This window comes from Dermochelys coriacea, chromosome 14 (assembly GCF_009764565.3).
Source record: "Dermochelys coriacea isolate rDerCor1 chromosome 14, rDerCor1.pri.v4, whole genome shotgun sequence".
NCBI lineage: Eukaryota > Metazoa > Chordata > Testudines > Dermochelyidae > Dermochelys > Dermochelys coriacea.
This window is the reverse complement of record NC_050081.1, coordinates 34824670-34843469: the sequence shown is the minus strand read 5'-3', so window position 1 is coordinate 34843469 and position 18800 is coordinate 34824670. Positions and strand designations below refer to the sequence as shown.

Genomic DNA, 18800 nt, shown 5'->3' with positions numbered 1-18800 from the left:
GGGGAATCCCCCTGACTGCCCAGTGCCTGTAGGTGTGGGGGACCCCTGGAGCACTGGGCATAGGGGAATGCCGGTTGGCTCCCAGCCATCACCGGCGGGGCATTCTGCAGCTCCCCAGTCTCCACAGGATCTCCTGGAGCTCCCCAGGACCCTCCACAGGTGGCAGGGTAACCCCGCAGCTCCCCAGCTTGGGGGGAATTCCCACAGATCCCCCAGTCACCGCAATAGGTTGACTCAAAGCTTTTTCTGTGTTAGTCCAGATCATTTGATTATCTCGCACCCTCAGCCTATGTTCTCCAATCAGTGGAAGACTCCGACCCCACCACCTGAATCTGGGCGTGTGAGTCACCTGATTGGAATGGAGGTGAAGCAGCACTGGAAGAAGAAAAAGGGGTTACTCACCTTGTACTGACAGGTTTCAGAGTAGCAGCCGTGCTAGTCTGTATTCGCATAAAGAAAAGGAGGACTTGTGGCACCCTTAGAGACTAACAAATTTATTTGAGCATAAGCTTTCGGGAGCTAGGCTCACTTCATCGGATGTATTCAGTGCATCCGATGAAGTGAGCTGTAGCTCACGAAAGCTTACGCTCAAATAAATTTGTTAGTCTCTAAGGTGCCACAAGTACTCCTTCACCTTGTAACTGTTGTTCTTCGGATGTGTGTACTCGTGTCCATTCCAATACCACCCTCCTACTCCTCTGTCGGAGTAGCCGGCCAAGGAGGAACTGAGGGGGCTGGCGAGTCAGCAGGGCTGTAATTGGGTGCCATGAAGGTGCAACTCCAGGGGCGCCCAGACTGACCCTCCAGCTAGCTGCTAGCGGAAAAATCCCAGAGAATCCATAGACTCAAAAAAATCAGGAAAATAAATTTACCTATTTTCATCTGAAGTGGCTAAACCGGCTTCACTCTCACTTATTCAGTTGTGTTAGGTTACAAAAAGATTTAGCACAGAAAAAGCCTGGGGTCAAGTGACTGCAGTGTCTACACCGTGCGGGTCAACAGGAGAGGCGGCGATCCACCAGTCGTGGAGACAGACCCCTTGGAGTGTGTATCCAGCATGTGTGCTCAGTGCTTTTGCCAATAGATACTGATAATTTTCATTGTTCAAAGAAGAAGAAAATCTCAGCACAAAGGCTAGGGAAATGTGAAAAGAAAAACAGAAAGGACTAGTTCAGCAAATGCTCATTTGTCTTTTGATGTTCTCAGGAAATCTGAGTGAGCTTCTCTCAAACTGATTGAATATCAAAATATGTGACAGAACTGCCTTTGCCAACAAGAGAAAAACCCACAGTCCAGCATGGGCTATAAACCATTTTCCTGTTCATGAAGCAAATTCCCAGAGAATCTTAAGACTCAACATGTGGAGAACAAATCTACACATTTCCTTCTGAACAAGGCAAACCTGCTTTACTCAGGGGATCTGTGGGAATTTCCCCCAGGCTGGGGAGCTGCGGGGGTTATCCTGCCACCTGGGGAAGGTAACCATGGGCCCTAGGGAGCTCCAGGAGATCCTGTGCGACTGGGGAGCTGAAGAATGCCCTGCTGGTGATGGCTGGGGAGCCATGGGGCATTCTCCCATGCCCAGAGATCCCCCACACATACAGGCAATGGGCAGTCAGGGGGATTCCCCACCACTGGGTGACTCTGGGGGATTCTCCCCAGGCTGGGAGCTCCTGGGGTCCCCCACACTTACAGGCACTGGGCCGTCAGGGAGATTCCCCACCGCCAGGGGACTAGGGATCTCTGGGGGGATCTCCTCCCAGGCTGGGAGCTGCAGAGGTTGCCCAAGTGTCTGCAGTGGCTAGGGAACTCCCAGGGTCCCCAGGGTGACATGGGGACTGAAGAGCTGTGGGGTATTCCCCCCCCCTTGCTGCGAGTGTGGAGTGCAGAGCCATGGGGGGGATCCCCTCTTGCCGTGGCAGCTGGGGAGGCTGTGGGCATTTCCCACCCCTGTCTTGGTGGCTGGGAGTTGTGGGGCTTTCTCTCCCACCTGCAGGGGCTGCAGAGCCACGATGGATAATGCAAGGCCCGCTGGGGAGCAACAGGGGATTCCCCCCCCCACTCGTGGGGACCTGGAGAGCCATTTCCTCCCTGCCCCCAGGGAAATTCCCCAATGTTCCCAAGCTCTGGGGAGCTACTCAGGATTCTCCCCCCCCACCCCCTGCATCCACGTGCCCTTGGGAACTCAGAGGTCCCAGGCACACATGGCAACTAGGGAACTGAGGGGGATCCCATGATGCCCATGGGTAGCGGGTGAACTGCAGGTCATTCCCCAGTGCCCAGGAAGATTGGGGAGCTGTGGGCCTGCGAGGACTGGGGGCCATTGATGGACCTCCTACATCCGTTGGTGGTGGCTTGAATGCCCTGGTCTACACTACGAGTTTAGGTCGGAATTTAGCAGCATATTAGATTGATTTAATGCTCTATCTGTCCACCCGACCAACCCTGTTTTGTCAATTAAAGAGCTCTCAAAATCAACTTCTGTACTACTCTCCGGCGATAAGCACTAAAGTCAACCTTGCTGGGTCGAATTTGGGATAGTGTAGATGCAATTCAACAGTATTGGCCTCCAGGAACTATTACAGAGTGCTCCATTGTGACCATTCTCAACAGCACTTTCAACTCAGATGCACTAGCCAGGTACACAGGAAAAGCCCCGGGAACTTTTGAATTTCATTTCCTGTTTGGTCAGCATGGCGAGCTCACAGCACAGGTGACCATGCAGTCCCAGAATTGCAAAAGTGCCTCCAGCATGGACCGAGTGGGAGACACTGGATCTGATTGCTTTATGAGGAGAAGCATCTGTGCAGGCAGACTCCGATCAAAAAGACGAAATGCTAATATATGCCAAAATCACACAGGGCATGGTGGACAGAGGCTACACCGGGGACACACAGCAGTGCCGTGTGAAAATTAAGGCGCTCAGGCAAGTCTACCAAAAACAAAGGAGATAAACAGTCACTCTGGGTCAGAACCCCAGACATGCCGCTCCTACAATCAGCTGCATGAAATTCTAGGGGGGGGGGGCCCACTTCCCCACTACTGTCCGTGAACACCTGCAAGAGGGGCGGTCTCACGCCACAGGGAGGAGGATTTTGTGGATGAGGAAGAGGAAGAGGGAGAAGGAGAGTACACAGCAGGCAAGTGGTGAATCCGTTCTCCCCAGCAGCCTGAAAATTTTCATCACCCTGGAGCCAATACCCTCCCAAGACCTGTTCCCGGACCATGAAGCCGGAGAAGGTACCCCTGACTAACCGCCTGCCCTCCTCTGCAAGTTCCATATTCTCCTCAACCCAGAGCCCAAGAATTCCTGGGAGGGAGACTTCGGGAACCCAGCCACTCCACCCCAGAGGATTGCCGCAAGCGACAGCAGTCATGGCATAAAATAAGTTTTGATTTGTAGTGTGGCCTTGTCCTTCCCTCCTCCCCCACCCCACCTGGGCTACCTTGTGAGTTATCGCCCTATTTTTAAATCACTTAATAAAGAATACACGGTCTGAAATGATAGTGACTTATTTCCTTTGCAAGTTCTGATCGAAGTGGGGAGGATGGTTGGCTTACAGGGAATTAGAGTCAACCAAGGGGATGGGTTTGCATCAAGGAGAAACAAACACAACTGTCCACACTGTAGCCTGGCCAGTCATGAAACTGGTTTTCAAAGCTTCTCTGATGTGGCAGTAACGCCCTGCTGTGCTCTTCTAATATGCCCTGGTGTCTGGCTGCACAAAAATCGGCTGGCAGGTGATTTGCCTCACCTTCCACCCCCCATAAATGTCTCCCTCTTACTCTCACAGATAGTGTGAAGCACACAGCAAGCAGCAATAACAATGGCATATTAGTTGCACTGAGGTCTAACCTAGTAAGCCAACAGCACCATTGACTTTTAAAATGTCCAAATGCACATTCTACCACCACTCTGCACTTGCTCAGCCTATAAGTTGAACTGCTCCTTACTACTGTCCAGGCTGTCCTGTGCACAGCTGCATGAGCCATGGGAGCAAGGGGTAGCTGAGTCTCCAAGGATAACTATTGGCATTCAACATCCCAACAGTAATTTTCTGATCTGGGAAGTCCCTTCCTGCAGCTGTTCAAACAGCCCCGAGTTCCTGAAGATGTGAGCGTCATGGCATCCCACACTGATGTCGGTGAAACGTCTCTTGTGATCCACCATTGCTTGCAGCACCATTGAAAGTATCCTTTGTGGTTTATGTACTGGCTGCCAAGGTGGTCCGATGCCAAGATGCAATATGCGTTCCATCTATCGCCCTACCACAGTTAGGGAATCCCATTGCAGCAAAGCCATCCGCCACTGACTGCACATTTCCCAGAGTCACTACCCTTGATAGCAGAAGGTTAGTGATTGCATTGACTACTTGGACCACAGCAGGCCCCACAGTAGATTTGCCCACTTCAAATTGATTCCTGACTGACTGGTAGCAATCAGGTGTTGCAAGCTTCCACAGGGCTATCGCCACTCGCTTCTCAACTGTGAGGGCCTGCTCTCATCTTGGTATTCTTGTGCTTCAGGGCAGGGGAAAGCAAGTCAGAATGTTCCGGAAAGTGGCCCTACGCATGCAAAGTTTGCAGCCACTGGGAATCATCCCATACTTGTAACCTATGCGGTCCCACCACTCTGTGCTTGTTTGCCGGGCCCAGAATGGCGTTCAAGGGTATGAACCTGCCCCAATGCCACCATGCTGTCCCAATTGCCATATCCCATGCTTTGAGGAAGTCTGTCTCCATGTCCTCATCACTAGCATCATCGTGCTGGTGTCGCCTCCTCGTCCAGTCTGCACATACTGCAGGATAATCCTGAGGTGGTTTACAATGCTCACAACTGCTGCAGTTGATCTCAACTGGCTCCATGCTTACATGCTATGGCGTCTGCCTGGGGTATCCATGAAAAAAAGGCACAAAATGATTCTCTGCTGTTGCTTTTATGGAGGAGGGAGGAGAGACTGATGACATGTACCCAAACCACCCTCAACATGTGTTTGCCCCTCAGGCATTGGAAGCTTAAACCCAGAATTCCCAATGGGCGGCGGAGACTGCAGGAACGTGTGATAGCTACCCACAGTGCCACCGCTCTGACAGTCGATGCTAGCCATGGTACTGTGGACGCACTCCGCCAACTTAATGCGTTTAGTGGAGACACACACAATCGACTGTATAAAATCGCTTCTGAAAAATCGACTTCTATAAAATCGACCTAATTTCGTAGTATAGACGTACCCTTAGATTCACCAGGCCAGCAACAAAACAGCTTCTACAATACCCTACTGCTACTGGGAGACCAAAGCACAGCTCCCTTAAAGCAACCCGGCCCTTGGGCTCCCTCCCAGACAGCCCACTTCAACATGATGGGGATTACTAAAAATACTTATTCATCACATTAAAAATTTCCACCAATCCCAAAGGATCCTATACATTATCCACCAAATTAAGGAACATTTCAGTTCTTACCCAAATACACACTTACAGCCAATTCCTTATTAACTCAGCTAAGATTATTAAGAAGAAAAAGAGAGAGTGTGCTGGTGAAAGATCATTATACACAGAGACATGCATAGAGTCCTTTGCTCAGTTTCATTGTACAGCTGATGCTTTAGAATTGCAAAGAGTCCTTACAGAATCATTTCATCAAGTTCTAGTCCAATTTGAATGTCAGGGCAGTCCAGGTAGGACTGGAGATCTCTGTCTTCTGACTGGTTTCAGAGTAGCAGCCGTGTTAGTCTGTATTCGCAAAAAGAAAAGGAGTACTTGTGGCAACCTTAGAGACTAACAAATTTATTTGAGCATAAGCTTTCGTGAGCTACAGCTCACTTCATCGGATGCATCCGATGAAGTGAGCTGTAGCTCACGAAAGCTTATGCTCAAATAAATTTGTTAGTCTCTAAGATGCCACAAGTACTCCTTTTCTTTTTGTCTTCTGACTCACACTCCCCCCATAATAAGGTTAGGCAGATCAGAAAAGAAAGGATCATTTTTGCAGCATCATGACAGCACACAGTCCTTGACTGAACCAGAGGCTTTTCAAGGAACCTTCTATTTCCTAAAGATCACTGGTAATTAATTACATGGATTAACATCAGGTGATTCTCCATAAAGCAGTTCATAGGACCGTTTATGACAACATTCAGGAGACAAACAATGATATTATTACAACCAAGTATTATCTAAATGTTAATATTCCCTTTGATCTCTGAATTCACAGAAGACAGCCCTAGACAGGAATTGTTATTCCATTGATAACCACTAAAAAATGTAGCTAACAAAGACTACTTCAGTTACATCTTCTTCCATGTCTTTACACATACAACGTTATCTTTCGAAGCTCTAGTTTATCTAATGAGGACACACTTTTCTAATATGTCTCTAAGATTGAATCTAGGTCAATTACATGCAATTTCCTTAACCCTTCTGTCCCTGTGTCAGAGAAGTTTAGATCCTGTGTGGATTCTCTCATGTTTAAGTGAGGTGTGATCTCTGTGTGAAATTTCCTCACAGTCCAAGCACTTGTGGGGTCTCTCTCCTGTGTGGATTGACTGATGTCTACCAAGGTGTGACCTACATATGAAGCTTTTCCCAATCTAACCACCTTATGGGGTCTCTCTCCTGTGTGGATTCTCTGATGTTTAGAAGGTCCTGACCTCCATGTGAACTTTTCCCCCACAGTCTAAACACTTGTGGGGTATCTCTCTTGTGTGGATTCTCTGATGATTAATAAGGACTTGACCTCCATGTGAAACTTTTCCACAGGTGTAAAACATTCTCCTCTCCTGTATGGACTGCCGGATCTGTGTTAACAAGGTCTGACCTCCATATGAAACTTTCCCACAGTCTAAGCACTTCTGGGTCGTCTCTCCTGTGTGGCTTAGTGGATGTCTAATTATTCTGACTTCCAAATGAAACCTATCCCACACTTGACTCATTGAGAGGGTTTCTCTCTCTTCTGTGGCTTCTCCCATGGTTATTCAAGACTGCGCGATTATTGAAGTTTTCCCCACAGTACAAGCATTGAAGTAGGTTTCCCTCCAGTATGGATTGTCGGATGTGATCTCAGAATGAATCCTTCCCCGTAACTGAGGCATTCATAGCATTTGTCTTCCTTGGAATTTGTCCTGTTGGATTGTGGGATCCTTGTCCCCATCCACCACATTGAGTAGATTCATCCACTTTCTTCCTTGGGTTGTTTCCCCTGCAGCCTCTCTGACCTGTGCCAATTTCCCCAGGCTTCTGCCTGTTGCCAGCACTGGGAAAAATTCCTTCAGCTCTTCGCACAATGGTCCTCCTGTGGTTCCACTTCCCGAGGAACTTCTCATAATGATTCTCCTCCTTGTTTTCACTCACATCTCTCATCACCTTCCAGGAGAGAGAAACAATCCAGACAGGAGTCATTGTGCTGGGGTGAAAGAGGAATAGCACGGAGGGAAAATCAGACACACTAAAGTTGTGAATACTGAGCAATTGGATTTTGCCTCCACATCCCACCCAAACACTCACAGGGAAGGAGAGACAGGAAGGAAACTCCTGCAGCTAACAGGACAGGTGGAAAGCCGTGAGCATATCTGCTGACCACAGCGCTGCCCTGGGCGAGATGAGAAGACCTGAGGGTGCTTCCTCACACCACATTTTTGCGATTCTCACTTTTTCCTTCATTCCTCAGATGATTTCAGTGTCAGTCCTCACTGTGTGGGCCCCTCTCAGGCTCTCTCTTTCCTCGCAGGCCTGGAGATCCAGGATCCTCTTCCCCTCATTCCAGGTGGGAGATGAGCTCAGGTTTGGGAATGGAGAATCCTGTGCCGGGGGAGGGGAGGGGGAGGGAAATCAGACTAGATCAGGGTGCATGGGGATTGAGAGGGCATCTGTCACAAAGGACATTCTGTGGAGCGGAATCTGTCCCTGTGCTCTGCTGGGGAACATGGAACCCAAGAGGACGGGAACATGGTCGCTGAGCCCCCTTGGGAGAGGCAGACGTCTGGGGAGGTGAGGGGAATTTTTACACCCTCACTAGGAATTCCCAGGATTTGTGCAGTCTAGGGGCCTTGCTGACGCACACACAGCTCTGGCATTAAACCTCTGCCTATTTCTAAGCCTTCCCAATAGCTGGAGCTATTCCCAAGAAGGGAGGTAAATAAGGATTCTGTGTGTGAATGAGAATCAATACAGACAGGATAATGAATGAATTCTGCTTCTTTGAAAGCTGGAGGGTTGGGGATGAGGTAGCGTGTCCATTAACTTTTGACATCATGTCTCACTGGAGAGGGCACAGAAATGCAAGTCTTTCTCACAGGGCAAAGGTTCATTACGCAAAACATTCCCCTCTGATCTAACTGATGAGGGAAGAACCTGACCACATTCACATACGCAGGCCCCATGGCTTCTAATAACCTAGGGGACGGGAATCCCTTACCCAGAGAGGTCATCATCTCGTAGTTCTCCTGCATGACATCCCTGTAGAGGGCTCTCTGAGCGGAGTCCAGCAGAGCCCCTGCCCCTCCCTGAAACACACAACCACCTCCTTGAAGGTCACCAGCATCTGAAACAACAAGAGTCCCCCACTCAGCACCTGCTGCCCCAGCCACAATCCCACTAGTGACAGGGAAAAATAAACAAAACTTTGAAGCTCTGGGTGGGCCAGAGTAGCAGGATCCCCCCGCACGCTGCTCAGAGCAGCCAGGAGGCTTCAGGGGGTGGGGTGTAGGTGAGAGCTCCCTGTCTGCCCCAGCACACGGAGTAGGGCAGGGTCTTCTCATTTCCCACATGCCTGCCAGCCACAGGCTCATACGGAAAGCAGAGCTCTGAGCAGGGACAGGATCCCGACAGCTTCCCTTCGTATTTCACAGCAGCCTCTGGCTAGTGGGTTCAGGCTCCAGCCCTGTGCAGAGGGGTTATGTCCTGTTTTTGAAATGGGCCAATGTCCCTCCCTCCCCCTCAACAATGGGCCTACTCAGAAAATCAGCAGGTTTCTCACACCCTGTCTCCTCTCTGCCTCTCCCTCCCCCTGCCCAGCAACTCCCTGAAAATCCCCTACCTGAGCTGGCTCCATCACAGCCATTTCCCTTCCCTGTCTCCCTGAAAACGGGCCAATCTGTAGCGAAATGTGAACATGATTCCTCAGCCTGCCGGAGTAAGAAGGGCAATGGGAGAGTTTACATTAGGGCTTCAGTCCATGTCACACCCCGATTCCCCCCAGGCTCTTTAGATCCTCCCAGTAACAGCATCTCTGAGCCAAACACTAGAAAAAGAGTAGAATCAAAGGGGCCACTTTGGGGGATTGCCCCACATTGCAATGTAAACCCCTCTCCCTTAGCAATACCCAGAGCCCTCTGTTGGCAACACCTGAAGAATGAGCTGCTCTGGACTCCCCCAGCAACCCCCAGGGATAGGCAGGCAGAGGCTGATCCCATTGGCCCATCTGCACTCACCCCCTGTGAGAGCCAGCAGTGACTCCGGTCTGACTCCGGTGTGGCTGAGATTTAAAACCTGCCTGGAAATCAGACCAAGACCTAGGGCAGCCCTGAACACTCGGGAATCAGAGCCCCAAAGATCATGAGTTTGTCTCTTTTTTAAAAATCCAATGGAAGCCGGGAGCAGTGTGTATGGGAGAAGGAAGGGGGTTGCATGTGGATATTTGCCTTGTAACTAGGCACTGCCAGGGAAATGTAACTTAGACAGACATTATTGTCTGTTACCCTTGTCATATATGAGGATGTAGGGGCGGCCCTAAACTAGCTGCCAGCAAATGGTGCCCTAGGCGAACCATGCAATTGGCGCCACCACCCCCAAACGCCCACGGCCGATCTAGGCTGAGATTTTTGGTAAACTGGGAAATATTTTGCCCCTTTTTTTCTTTTAACATTTTTTAAGCATTTTCTTTTAAACAGAGGCTTAATTATTCGGTTTGTCCGTCCATCCTTCTGTCCAACCAATGTTTCTGAGATCAGATAAAATAGAGATACGAAATTTTCAGAATAGATTTGTACACGACAGCTAGATGATATTTCAGTCCAATTTCAAATAAAAAGGTATTAAAAATGTTAATTATAATTTTTATTATTACAAATCCAAAATCATCCATTATGCAATCCTGCTTTAACTTCACACCTTTTACATCAGACCACGCAGACAAGCCCTGAAGAAGTAAAGGGTCAGGAATAAGAGAAATTGATGAAAGGGGCTGGGGGAGACTCTGCTAACTCTTTTAGTTTTACAAGATTTAGTTTGTTTTCCATGACACTACCACAAATGGGCACAGATGCAGCGCCTGGCACAGGAGCAGGAGACACACAATCAGCATCAGTGTTTTCAGCCCATGAACAATAATGGGTCATTTAAACATCAGAGTCAGCAGCATAGTCTGTATCTATAAGAAAATGGGTGTTTTTCTCATGGGACAACTAACCTGCATTAGGTAGCCCTCTGCAAAAACATAAAGGAAAGGGTGAGGCCAGCAAAGCGTGTCCCCCAGCCTGACCAATGCAAAGGACACATCGAACAATTCATTCAAAAAATTCTTTGACATTGGCCATACAAATCAGTACACATGTCAGAACGAAGAACATCCCTCAAATGGAGCAGCTCCAACCCAGCTCTTTAGCAAGGCTAATTGATGACAAGCATTGCCTCATCACGGACTTATGTCCTTGGGAAGGGCAGCAGAGTCCTCTAAAAGTGCCCTCTGCGAGCGTCTCCTGTCACCTGAGCGACCACCCAGAGTTGTTCCCATCAACAGCAGCCTGGGAGCCAAGGACTGACGGGTGATGGCGACTGACCAGGCAGTTCTGAGGCACATGGGCGGGGGAAGCTTGTCCTGCTGCTGGCAGAGCTGGACCCGCTTTAGAAAGAACAGGAGGATTCAGTCAGCAGGGGCTGCTGATCTGCCCTATTCACCATGCCTGGCCAGGACCGGGCTAAACAGCCTGTAGTGCTAGGTGGGTCAAACCATGGCCACAATACAGACACCCTGGGCATCCATGGGGACTGAATGAGGGACCTTCACTACCAAGAGCACAACTCATTCCAACTTGAGTCATGACCAAGGTGACCCCTGCCAGCCCCTCTGAGGTGGGTCAGTTTTATCCCTGTTAGCTGGGGCACAGGGATAGAAAGCAACTGGCTGAAAGATCACACACAATGTCACTGACAGAGGAAGGAAGGAAGCATAGTACTGATACCTGTCCAGCTCTAACCACTAGACTCCACCCACTTCCAAAGTCAGAGAACCCAGGAGCCCTGACTCAGACAGCTAGGCCTTAAATGACAAGACCAACCTCCCTCCCACTCCGGAAGCCATAGAAGGGACCATCTGCTGAGCTCCCCTTTGCAATGCCACTGTCAGAGACCATTGCTAGTGGGTGCTAAGTGACTGAGCAGGGAACTCCTTGAGAGCCTCCTAGAGACTCGCAGGTATTTCACTGGGACCCTCTGGGAGCTGTGGAAAGAGTGCTGCATTGAAGAGACTCTCCTGCTCTAAGAAAGGATTTCTGTTCTCCTAGACAGTCAGCCAGTGAAGCTAGTTTGCAGAATGTGGAAGAGTCCTTTGGCGATAGGTTGGAGGATTCACCATATAGGTGGCAGCAGCTGCAGTGCCTGGGGTCCCTATGGGGCACACCTCCACTCCTGACACTCCAGGCTCTGGTTGAATGGATACATCAAAAGAGTGGTCATCTGGGAGGGGAAAAAGCAATGCAATGGGCCATCGATCGTGGCTTGCAGACCACGATTGGTGTGCAGCAGGATGCCCATCAGCACTGCCCACAGTGTACCAGGCTTTCCCCCTAGCGCTTAAAAGCAGAGAAGGGGTACCTGAAGTGAGGTCAGAAACCTGGGGAAGTATGGCAGGTGGACTACATCGGCCCGCTGCCTGAAAGTCAGTGACATAAATATGCGCTAACTGCAGTAGACACATATTCAGGTCTGCTCTTTGTATACCCATGCGCAAGCACCACACAGGAGCAGACTATAACGGAGTTGGAAGAACTCATCCGCTACTACGGATCCCCCCTCGAGGTGAAAAGTGACCAGGGAACCCATTTTACGGGATGGAAGTAAGAGAATGGGCTAGGGGACGGGGGATTATGTGGGTGTTCCACATCGCATACCACTCGCAGGGTGCCGGACTCATTGAATGTATGAACGGCTTGCTTAAAGAACAGTTACGCAAACTATCTCCCACTGAGTCCCTGGCTGGCTGGAGCCGTAATTTCCGCCAGGCCACGGCTGTGCTCAATGACCGCTCTCTGTACAGCTCCACCCCGTACGCTAGATTCAAGGGGGAAGTCATCGAGTGGCCCCGTGTGTTGCGAGTGCAGGGCCTGCACCCACAAGCCCACCTCCCCATTTGGGCCACCCCGGGAAGCGCTGGTCGTGATCTGCAGGTCCCTCAAGAGGGTCTCACTCTACAGCCCAATAGCCGGAACCTTGTAAGTACTGGCTTAGCCATAGGGCTCCCACAAGGCTATTATGGACGCATTGCCCCATGCTGCAGTCTGGCCCTTAAGGGCATAGATGTTACGGCGGGAGTAATCGACGCTGACTATACTGGGGAGGTTAAGGTGCTGTTGTTCACAATGGCCCGCAGGCAGTAACCCTCCCCCAAGGCGAACGTATTGCGCAGTTGATTTGCGAGCGCATTGGGTTGCCTGATGTCCAGGAGGTGGATGCGCTTGCACCCACCACTCGAGCAGGAAGGTTCGGCTCGACAGGACGTGCAGTTTGGGTCCATGATGCACCAAACATAACCCGCTCGAAGGGGAAATCCTAGCTGATGGTCCCGGGGACACTCACCTCATACTGCTAAAAGGGGAAGATGCCCCAATTTATGTGCCCTCTAAGCATCTTTCTTCCAGGCAACCATAACCACTGCACTACAGGTTGGGCGGGTCCATGATCTGATCTGATTTCACCCTCTACACGGGATTTCCCATTCCCAAACCTGAGCTGATCGCCTGGCTGGAATGAGGGGAAAAGCCGTGGGTGCCGGATCTCCAGGCCTGCAAGGAAGGAATGCTTCCAAGATGCACCCGCACAGGTGAGGACTGACACAGAAACCATTTGGGGAATGAAGGAAAAAGTTGAGAATCCAAAAATATGGTGTAAATAAGCACCCTCAGTTCTTACTTATCTCAGCGAGGGCAGAGCTGTGGTCAGCAAATATCACTCATGCCATTCCACGCAGCCTCTTAGCTGCAGGAGTTCCCTTCCCAGCTTTCCTTCCCTGTGAGTGTTTGGGTGGGATGTGGAGGCAGAATCCGATTGGTCAGTCTTTGTGTTTGTGTTTTCTCTCGGTGCTATTCCTCTTTCTCCCCAGCACAATGACTCCTGTCTGGATTGTCTCTCTCCCAGCAGGTGCTGAGTGAGGGAGTGAGAACTAGGAGGGGAATCATCATGAAGAAGTTCCTGGGGAAGAGGAAACACAGGGGACCCTTGTGGAAGGAGCTGAATGGAATTTTTCCCATTGCTAGGAGCAGGGAGAAGCCTGGGGAAATTGGCACAGATCAGAGAGGCTTCTGGGAAACTACCCCAGGAAGAAAGTGGATGAATCTATTAATGGTGAGGGAGGAGACGAGGATCCCAGAGCGCAGCAGAGAAATCCTGGGGACACCCTGGCACTGTCTGCAGTGTGGGAAAGGATTCATTGTGAGATCACATCTTGTGACACATCAAACAATCCATACTGGAGAGAAACCGCTTCAATGCTTGGACAGTGGGGAAAGCTTCAATAAGTGCTCCGATCTTAATAACCATGGTGGAGAAACCCCATCAATGCCTCGAGTGCGGGAAATGTTTCATTTGGAAGTCACTACTAATTAGACATCAGGCAATCCACACAGGAGAGAGACCCCATAAGTTCTTGGACTGTGGGAAAAGTTTCCTGTGGAGGTCAAACCTTAATAAACATGGGAGAATCCCACAGGATCTAAACTTCTGTGACACATGGCAAGAAAGAGTTATGCAGCTTGTATGTAATTGACTCAGATTCAACCTTTAGAGAGATATTTTAAAAATGTGTCCACCTTAGATAAGCTAGAATTTGAAATGTAAATGTGTATTGTTAAAGACTTGGAAGAAGAGGGGTAACTGTAGTGGTCTATGTTTAGCTGTATGTTGTTAGAGGTTAACAATTTATCCAAAGGGTTTCTGTTTTCTGTTAATTCAGGGATCAATAATTCAGAGATTATACCCATCGCCCATGCCACCTGCCCAATTCCAATTTAGACACATTGCAATCACTGCAGGTAGGGGCTGAAGGATGGAGGGAATGTTAATAGCTGAAATCACCAAAATGTGTTTTGCAAGGTTAATGTCAATTGGATCTGTTCCGCTCTCCTGCTCGGACATTTTCTCTGGGGATCCCGGAGACCGAAAGGAGCAGGTATTACGATCTTGGCTACCAATCCCAAAGATGACTATCTACACTAGGAATTCTCAAACTGTGGGGCAGGGCCTCCAAAGGGAGGCACAAGAATGTGTCAAGGGAGGTGCGACCTCTGGCTGGGGCTCATGAAGAAGCTCAGGCCTAGTTGGGGGGTAGGGATAAATGCTCAGGCTCTCAAACCCAGATGGAGCAGCATCACAGAAGTAAGGGTGGCAATGGGTGATAAGTCTGTTATGAACAGTAATATTGACGAATATCACTTTTCACATGGCCACCCTTCTCTGCTGCTATTGGAGGCCTTCAGACCTGGGTGCCTCGCCAGCAACTACTTTGCCTTTAGAGCTGGGTGGCGATATATGTGCTTGTGAAGGTGGGGGGCATAAATGACCACAGACACAAAGAAAGCAGGTGGCACTGAAACACATTCGAGGGCCACTGGTCTACATTATTATGGTCACCACTTTTACAAAATGATAAATCTACAAAGTATGTCTTTCAGAGTAGCAGCCATGTTAGTCTGTATTCGCAAAAAGAAAAGGAGTACTTGTGGCACCTTAGAGACTAACACATTTATTTGAGCAAAGTATGTCTTGTGAGATATCATAGGAAAAATAATCGTCTGCTGAATATTATTGTCTGGTTAAAATGTGTCTCTCAACATTCCTGGGCTCCCTGCCCCAGCCAGGAGCATCGCGAAGCTGTAGCCTGGGACCCCCCTGCCTGGTTGGGAGCACCGTGGAGCTGAAGCCGGCCTGGCCCCCAGCATCTCCAAATCCCGGAGCAGTGGGGAGGCTGAAGCTAGAAGGCCCAACGCCCCACCCCCTGAAGCTGTGAGTTATACTGGGAGCCCCCTGCCAATACACAGCCTGTAGCTACCCCCTCCTTGGACACAGCCCATAGCTACCCCCCTACCCGTACCCTGAGCGGTTTTCAAACTTTTTGAAATGAGTCCCCCCCTTTGCGTTATGCTTTTTGGTTGCATCCTCCCACTACCCAGACAGGTGGGTGGCCTCCTGAGTGAGTCAGGGGGTGGAGGTGCCGCAACCTCGCTGGACCCTGCTTTGCGGAGCTGGCTTGAGCCCTGCCAGCCCTTGCACCCTCCCCCAAATGGAAGCAAAACTATGACTTTTCCCAATGGTGTGTCCCCAGCTTGGAGCCCTCCACTCCTGCGCCCCTCCGCACTGCTTGGACCCTGATGCTTTTATAGGATGTAGAAGGTGGCCTCAGCAAGACAAAGGTTGAGAACTCCTGACCTGAAGGACGGCTGGACTCTCACTTAGGCCACAGACTGACTGTCACCTGCCCCTCAGCTGCGGGGTGAACCTGAAAGAGGAGAGTGGTATAAAAACACACGGGAGAATTGACTCCATTTTTACCTCTTCCCCCATCTTTACAGAAGGTAACAAGATGGCTTGAAAGGCAACATGGGCTTTCTACTGGGGAGGGCGGATCAAGGCTGGAAGGAAATCCAGCCTGGGTACTAAGAACTGTGAACTGCTTGCAACATCGGGTGGGATGGAAAGACCTGTTTGCTTCACATCTTCCTTAGCTTGGTAAAATTTAAGATTTAAAATTCATGTTTTAATTTTATTTTTTTAACTAGTTCTGATCTTTTACATCTTTCTCACTTGAAATCCCTGAAAACCCCCTTGCTCCAGTTAATAAAATGGTTTTAGTGTTTTGTCTGGACCTGTGTGTTTTCACTGAAGATGATCAACTAATTAGTGAGTTTGTCCAGCACAGTGAACAGATTGAGTAGTCCAAGGTGCACATTCTCGGGGTTCAAGGGTGGGAATAGAAAACTGGCTGATGTTGCTGTGTCGTTTACTAACTTCATGATTGTCGGGCTAGTCGCACTCAGTACAGTGGTGCCAGGAGTGACTTTGAAGGCTGGTGGCTGTGTATGAGCAAAGCGTGGAGCGGTTTGTTGCTCACACAGGGAAGCAGTGTAAAAGATGCCCTGGGATGGAGAATTAAGCAACTCAACAGTCCAGCTTGTGGAGTCACTGCTGACGCTGGCAGGGGGTGAGTGCAGATGGGCCAATGGGCTCAGCCTCTGCCTGCCTGGCCCTGGGGGCTGCCGGGGCAGGACAGGGAGGCTCAGGCATTAGCTGTTGCCACCAGAGGGCTCCGGTTCTGGCTATGGGAGAGGAGGAGGCGGGTGTGTGTGTGTGTCTCTCCCTGCTCCTGTTATTACAGCCCTGGAGTTGAGCTCTCTGGGTCAGAAGCTGCTGCCTCCTCCATTTTGACCTGGGAGCCCAGAGTGAGATGCTGCTTTTTATGTAATGGGGTCTGTACTGGGCAGAGAACTGCATTCATTCCCCCCGCCCGCCCCTTTGTCCCCAGCCCAGGTGGGGTCTTTCACCATGCTTAGAACCAGCCCCTGGGGCAGCCCCGGGCTCTGCCCACACCAGCCCCTGAGCTGGTGCCTGCAGGTGATGGGGAGACCCGGGGGCCAGGGCTGGGGCCAGGCAGGAAAATGACTCTGCACAAAGGGCCCCTTTCAGGAACCTCCTGGTGAGTCTGTACTGAAGGGGGAGGGGCTCCCCATGGGTCTGCAGGTCCCAGAGTTGCTGTCCTCAGTGACACAGCCAGGTTCAAACCGATCTGTCTACTGAAGAGCGAATGCCCATTTAAACGGGGCACAATCAGTTCTCCCGGAGAGAGGGAAGGTGAGAGGAAGAAACTGAGAGTGACCAGACCGAGAGGGGCAGCAAGAGCAAGAAGTGGGGAGGGAGGTTCTAATTTCAGTACTAAAGTCAGTACTAATCTCACATCAGAAAAGCTACACAGGAGAGAGACCCCATACGTGCTTGGACTGTGGGAAAAGTTTCCTGTACAGGTCACATCTTGTTCAACATCAGGCAATCCACACAGGAGAGAGACTCCACAAATGGTTGGACTGTGGGGAAAGTTTCAGACAGAGATCACATCTCATTAAACATGGGAGAATCCACACAGGATCAAAACTTCTGTGACACAGGGCCAGAAAGAGTTAAACAAGTTGCAGGTAAGTTGCAGGTTAATTGACTCCTCAGATGTTGTATTTACTGCTCACAAAAAGAAAAGGAGGATTTGTGGCACCTTACAGACTAACAAATTTATTTGAGCATAAGCTTTCGTGAGCGACAGCTCATTTGTTAGTCTCTAAGATGCCACAAGTCCTCCTTTTCTTTTTGTGGATACAGACTAACACGGCTGCTACTCTGAAACCTGTCACTACTGCTCACAGAAGCCTGAAAGGCAAAAACACCCTGTGGGAACACCCCCAAGGTGAACTCCCTCTGTTTGCCTGTCCTCTGTTCACCGTTGCTCATTCACTTTGCAACTGGCTGCTTTTTTTGTAAGGCTGCTGACTTGAAGCAGTTGGCCCAGCTCAAAGCTCAGTGATCCACGCAACAGAGAGACCTTGAATCCTGTAAGTGGAGCTAACATCATGTTAGATATCAGAGCAGGGAAATTCTCTCAGGGCCCTGACTGGGGCTGGCCATGATAACAAACCCATTTCTTCGTTCCCACACACATCAGAGGCGTTTGGCTCCCAAGGATCCAGCTGCCCATTGCCGGGGTGAGGATCCAGCAGCAGCCGAGTAGCAGCTGGTCAATGACCCTCTGGCTCTGCCTGGTCTAAGCAAACCCCAGGCAGAGGAGAAGCCACGATCAACCCTTCCTCCCTGCTGCAGCCCTGGCTGCTGAGCTGGTGGGCCACAGAGGGGAAGGGAGAGAGAGAAACTTGTCCAGATGCTCCCTCTGCCTGGCTGAAGTTCCCCCCTCTCCCTTCCCCTCCCAACTGGGATCCCCCTGCCATGGAGATGAGGAGAAGGACACTTGGGCCAGGCCCCAACTTAATTCTACATACCTGTTCCCATCCCCCATCTTCCACCAGCCCCTAGACTGGGCTCCCCCACTTACCTGGGGCTGTCCCTACAGGGGGAGTGTCCCTGGGGGCTAGTAACTCCTCCCCTCCCCGAATCCCCCAGGGCGCTCTGTTCTGGGGGATCAAACATTCAGGGACCAGGGTGATGGGTTCTGGGGAGGACACTGGGAACTGAATTGTTGTGGCTGGTGGAGCTGAGTAGCTGAGTGCTGGGATATCGAGTGTTTGGGGATCATGGGATAAACAGCGAGGGAGAGCACAGGGATAGAGAGGTGCTGCCTCTCCTCACTCACCCACTTTGCCCCTTCTCCCTGCCCCTGCTGCATTCAGACAGCACCACTGAGAGGGGCTGATTCCCACAGGGCCTTTCGGGGAGGACCGGGGATCCCACCTCTGCCTCCGCAGTATCACTTAGCGTCTCTCTATGGTAGGAAACATGGTCAGGATTAGCCGGCGCATCTCTGTGACCCTGAACCAGATTTCCAAGTATAAACGTACCATGAGCATCTTACGTGTAAGGCTAAGATTTTGTCCTGTTTTTTT

At 50.4% G+C, this 18800-nt stretch overlaps 10 protein-coding genes and 1 long non-coding RNA gene across 21 annotated transcripts in view; 6 read left to right on the top strand and 5 right to left on the bottom strand.

Moving 5' to 3' along the window:
- Positions 1-18800, bottom strand: part of LOC119843336 (butyrophilin subfamily 1 member A1-like) — a 1931986-nt gene that overhangs the window by 272996 nt on the left and 1640190 nt on the right. The window lies entirely within an intron of this gene.
- LOC119843287 (zinc finger protein 850-like) overlaps positions 1-18800 on the top strand; it is a 1467609-nt gene that overhangs the window by 399362 nt on the left and 1049447 nt on the right. The gene's annotated exons all lie outside the window — the stretch shown is intronic.
- LOC119843274 (zinc finger protein 850-like) overlaps positions 1-18800 on the bottom strand; it is a 1382451-nt gene that overhangs the window by 611998 nt on the left and 751653 nt on the right. The gene's annotated exons all lie outside the window — the stretch shown is intronic.
- Positions 1-18800, top strand: part of LOC119843356 (zinc finger protein RFP-like) — a 1128717-nt gene that overhangs the window by 375460 nt on the left and 734457 nt on the right. The window lies entirely within an intron of this gene.
- LOC119843308 (butyrophilin subfamily 1 member A1-like) overlaps positions 1-18800 on the top strand; it is a 910188-nt gene that overhangs the window by 175693 nt on the left and 715695 nt on the right. The gene's annotated exons all lie outside the window — the stretch shown is intronic.
- The window catches only part of LOC119843334 (E3 ubiquitin-protein ligase TRIM39-like), a 707078-nt gene that overhangs the window by 72520 nt on the left and 615758 nt on the right, over positions 1-18800 (top strand).
- The window catches only part of LOC119843309 (butyrophilin subfamily 1 member A1-like), an 845206-nt gene that overhangs the window by 266488 nt on the left and 559918 nt on the right, over positions 1-18800 (bottom strand). The gene's annotated exons all lie outside the window — the stretch shown is intronic.
- LOC119843327 (E3 ubiquitin-protein ligase TRIM11-like) overlaps positions 1-18800 on the bottom strand; it is a 790215-nt gene that overhangs the window by 300655 nt on the left and 470760 nt on the right.
- Positions 1-18800, bottom strand: part of LOC119842642 (zinc finger protein 239-like) — a 1225455-nt gene that overhangs the window by 1078360 nt on the left and 128295 nt on the right. The window lies entirely within an intron of this gene.
- Positions 1-18800, top strand: part of LOC119843278 (zinc finger protein 850-like) — a 65241-nt gene that overhangs the window by 37178 nt on the left and 9263 nt on the right. The gene's annotated exons all lie outside the window — the stretch shown is intronic.
- LOC122456669 lies at positions 968-18652 on the top strand. The gene is made up of 4 exons (XR_006275659.1): positions 968-979; positions 7971-7976; positions 11918-11928; positions 18505-18652. It is a non-coding gene; the product is annotated as an uncharacterized LOC122456669 (long non-coding RNA).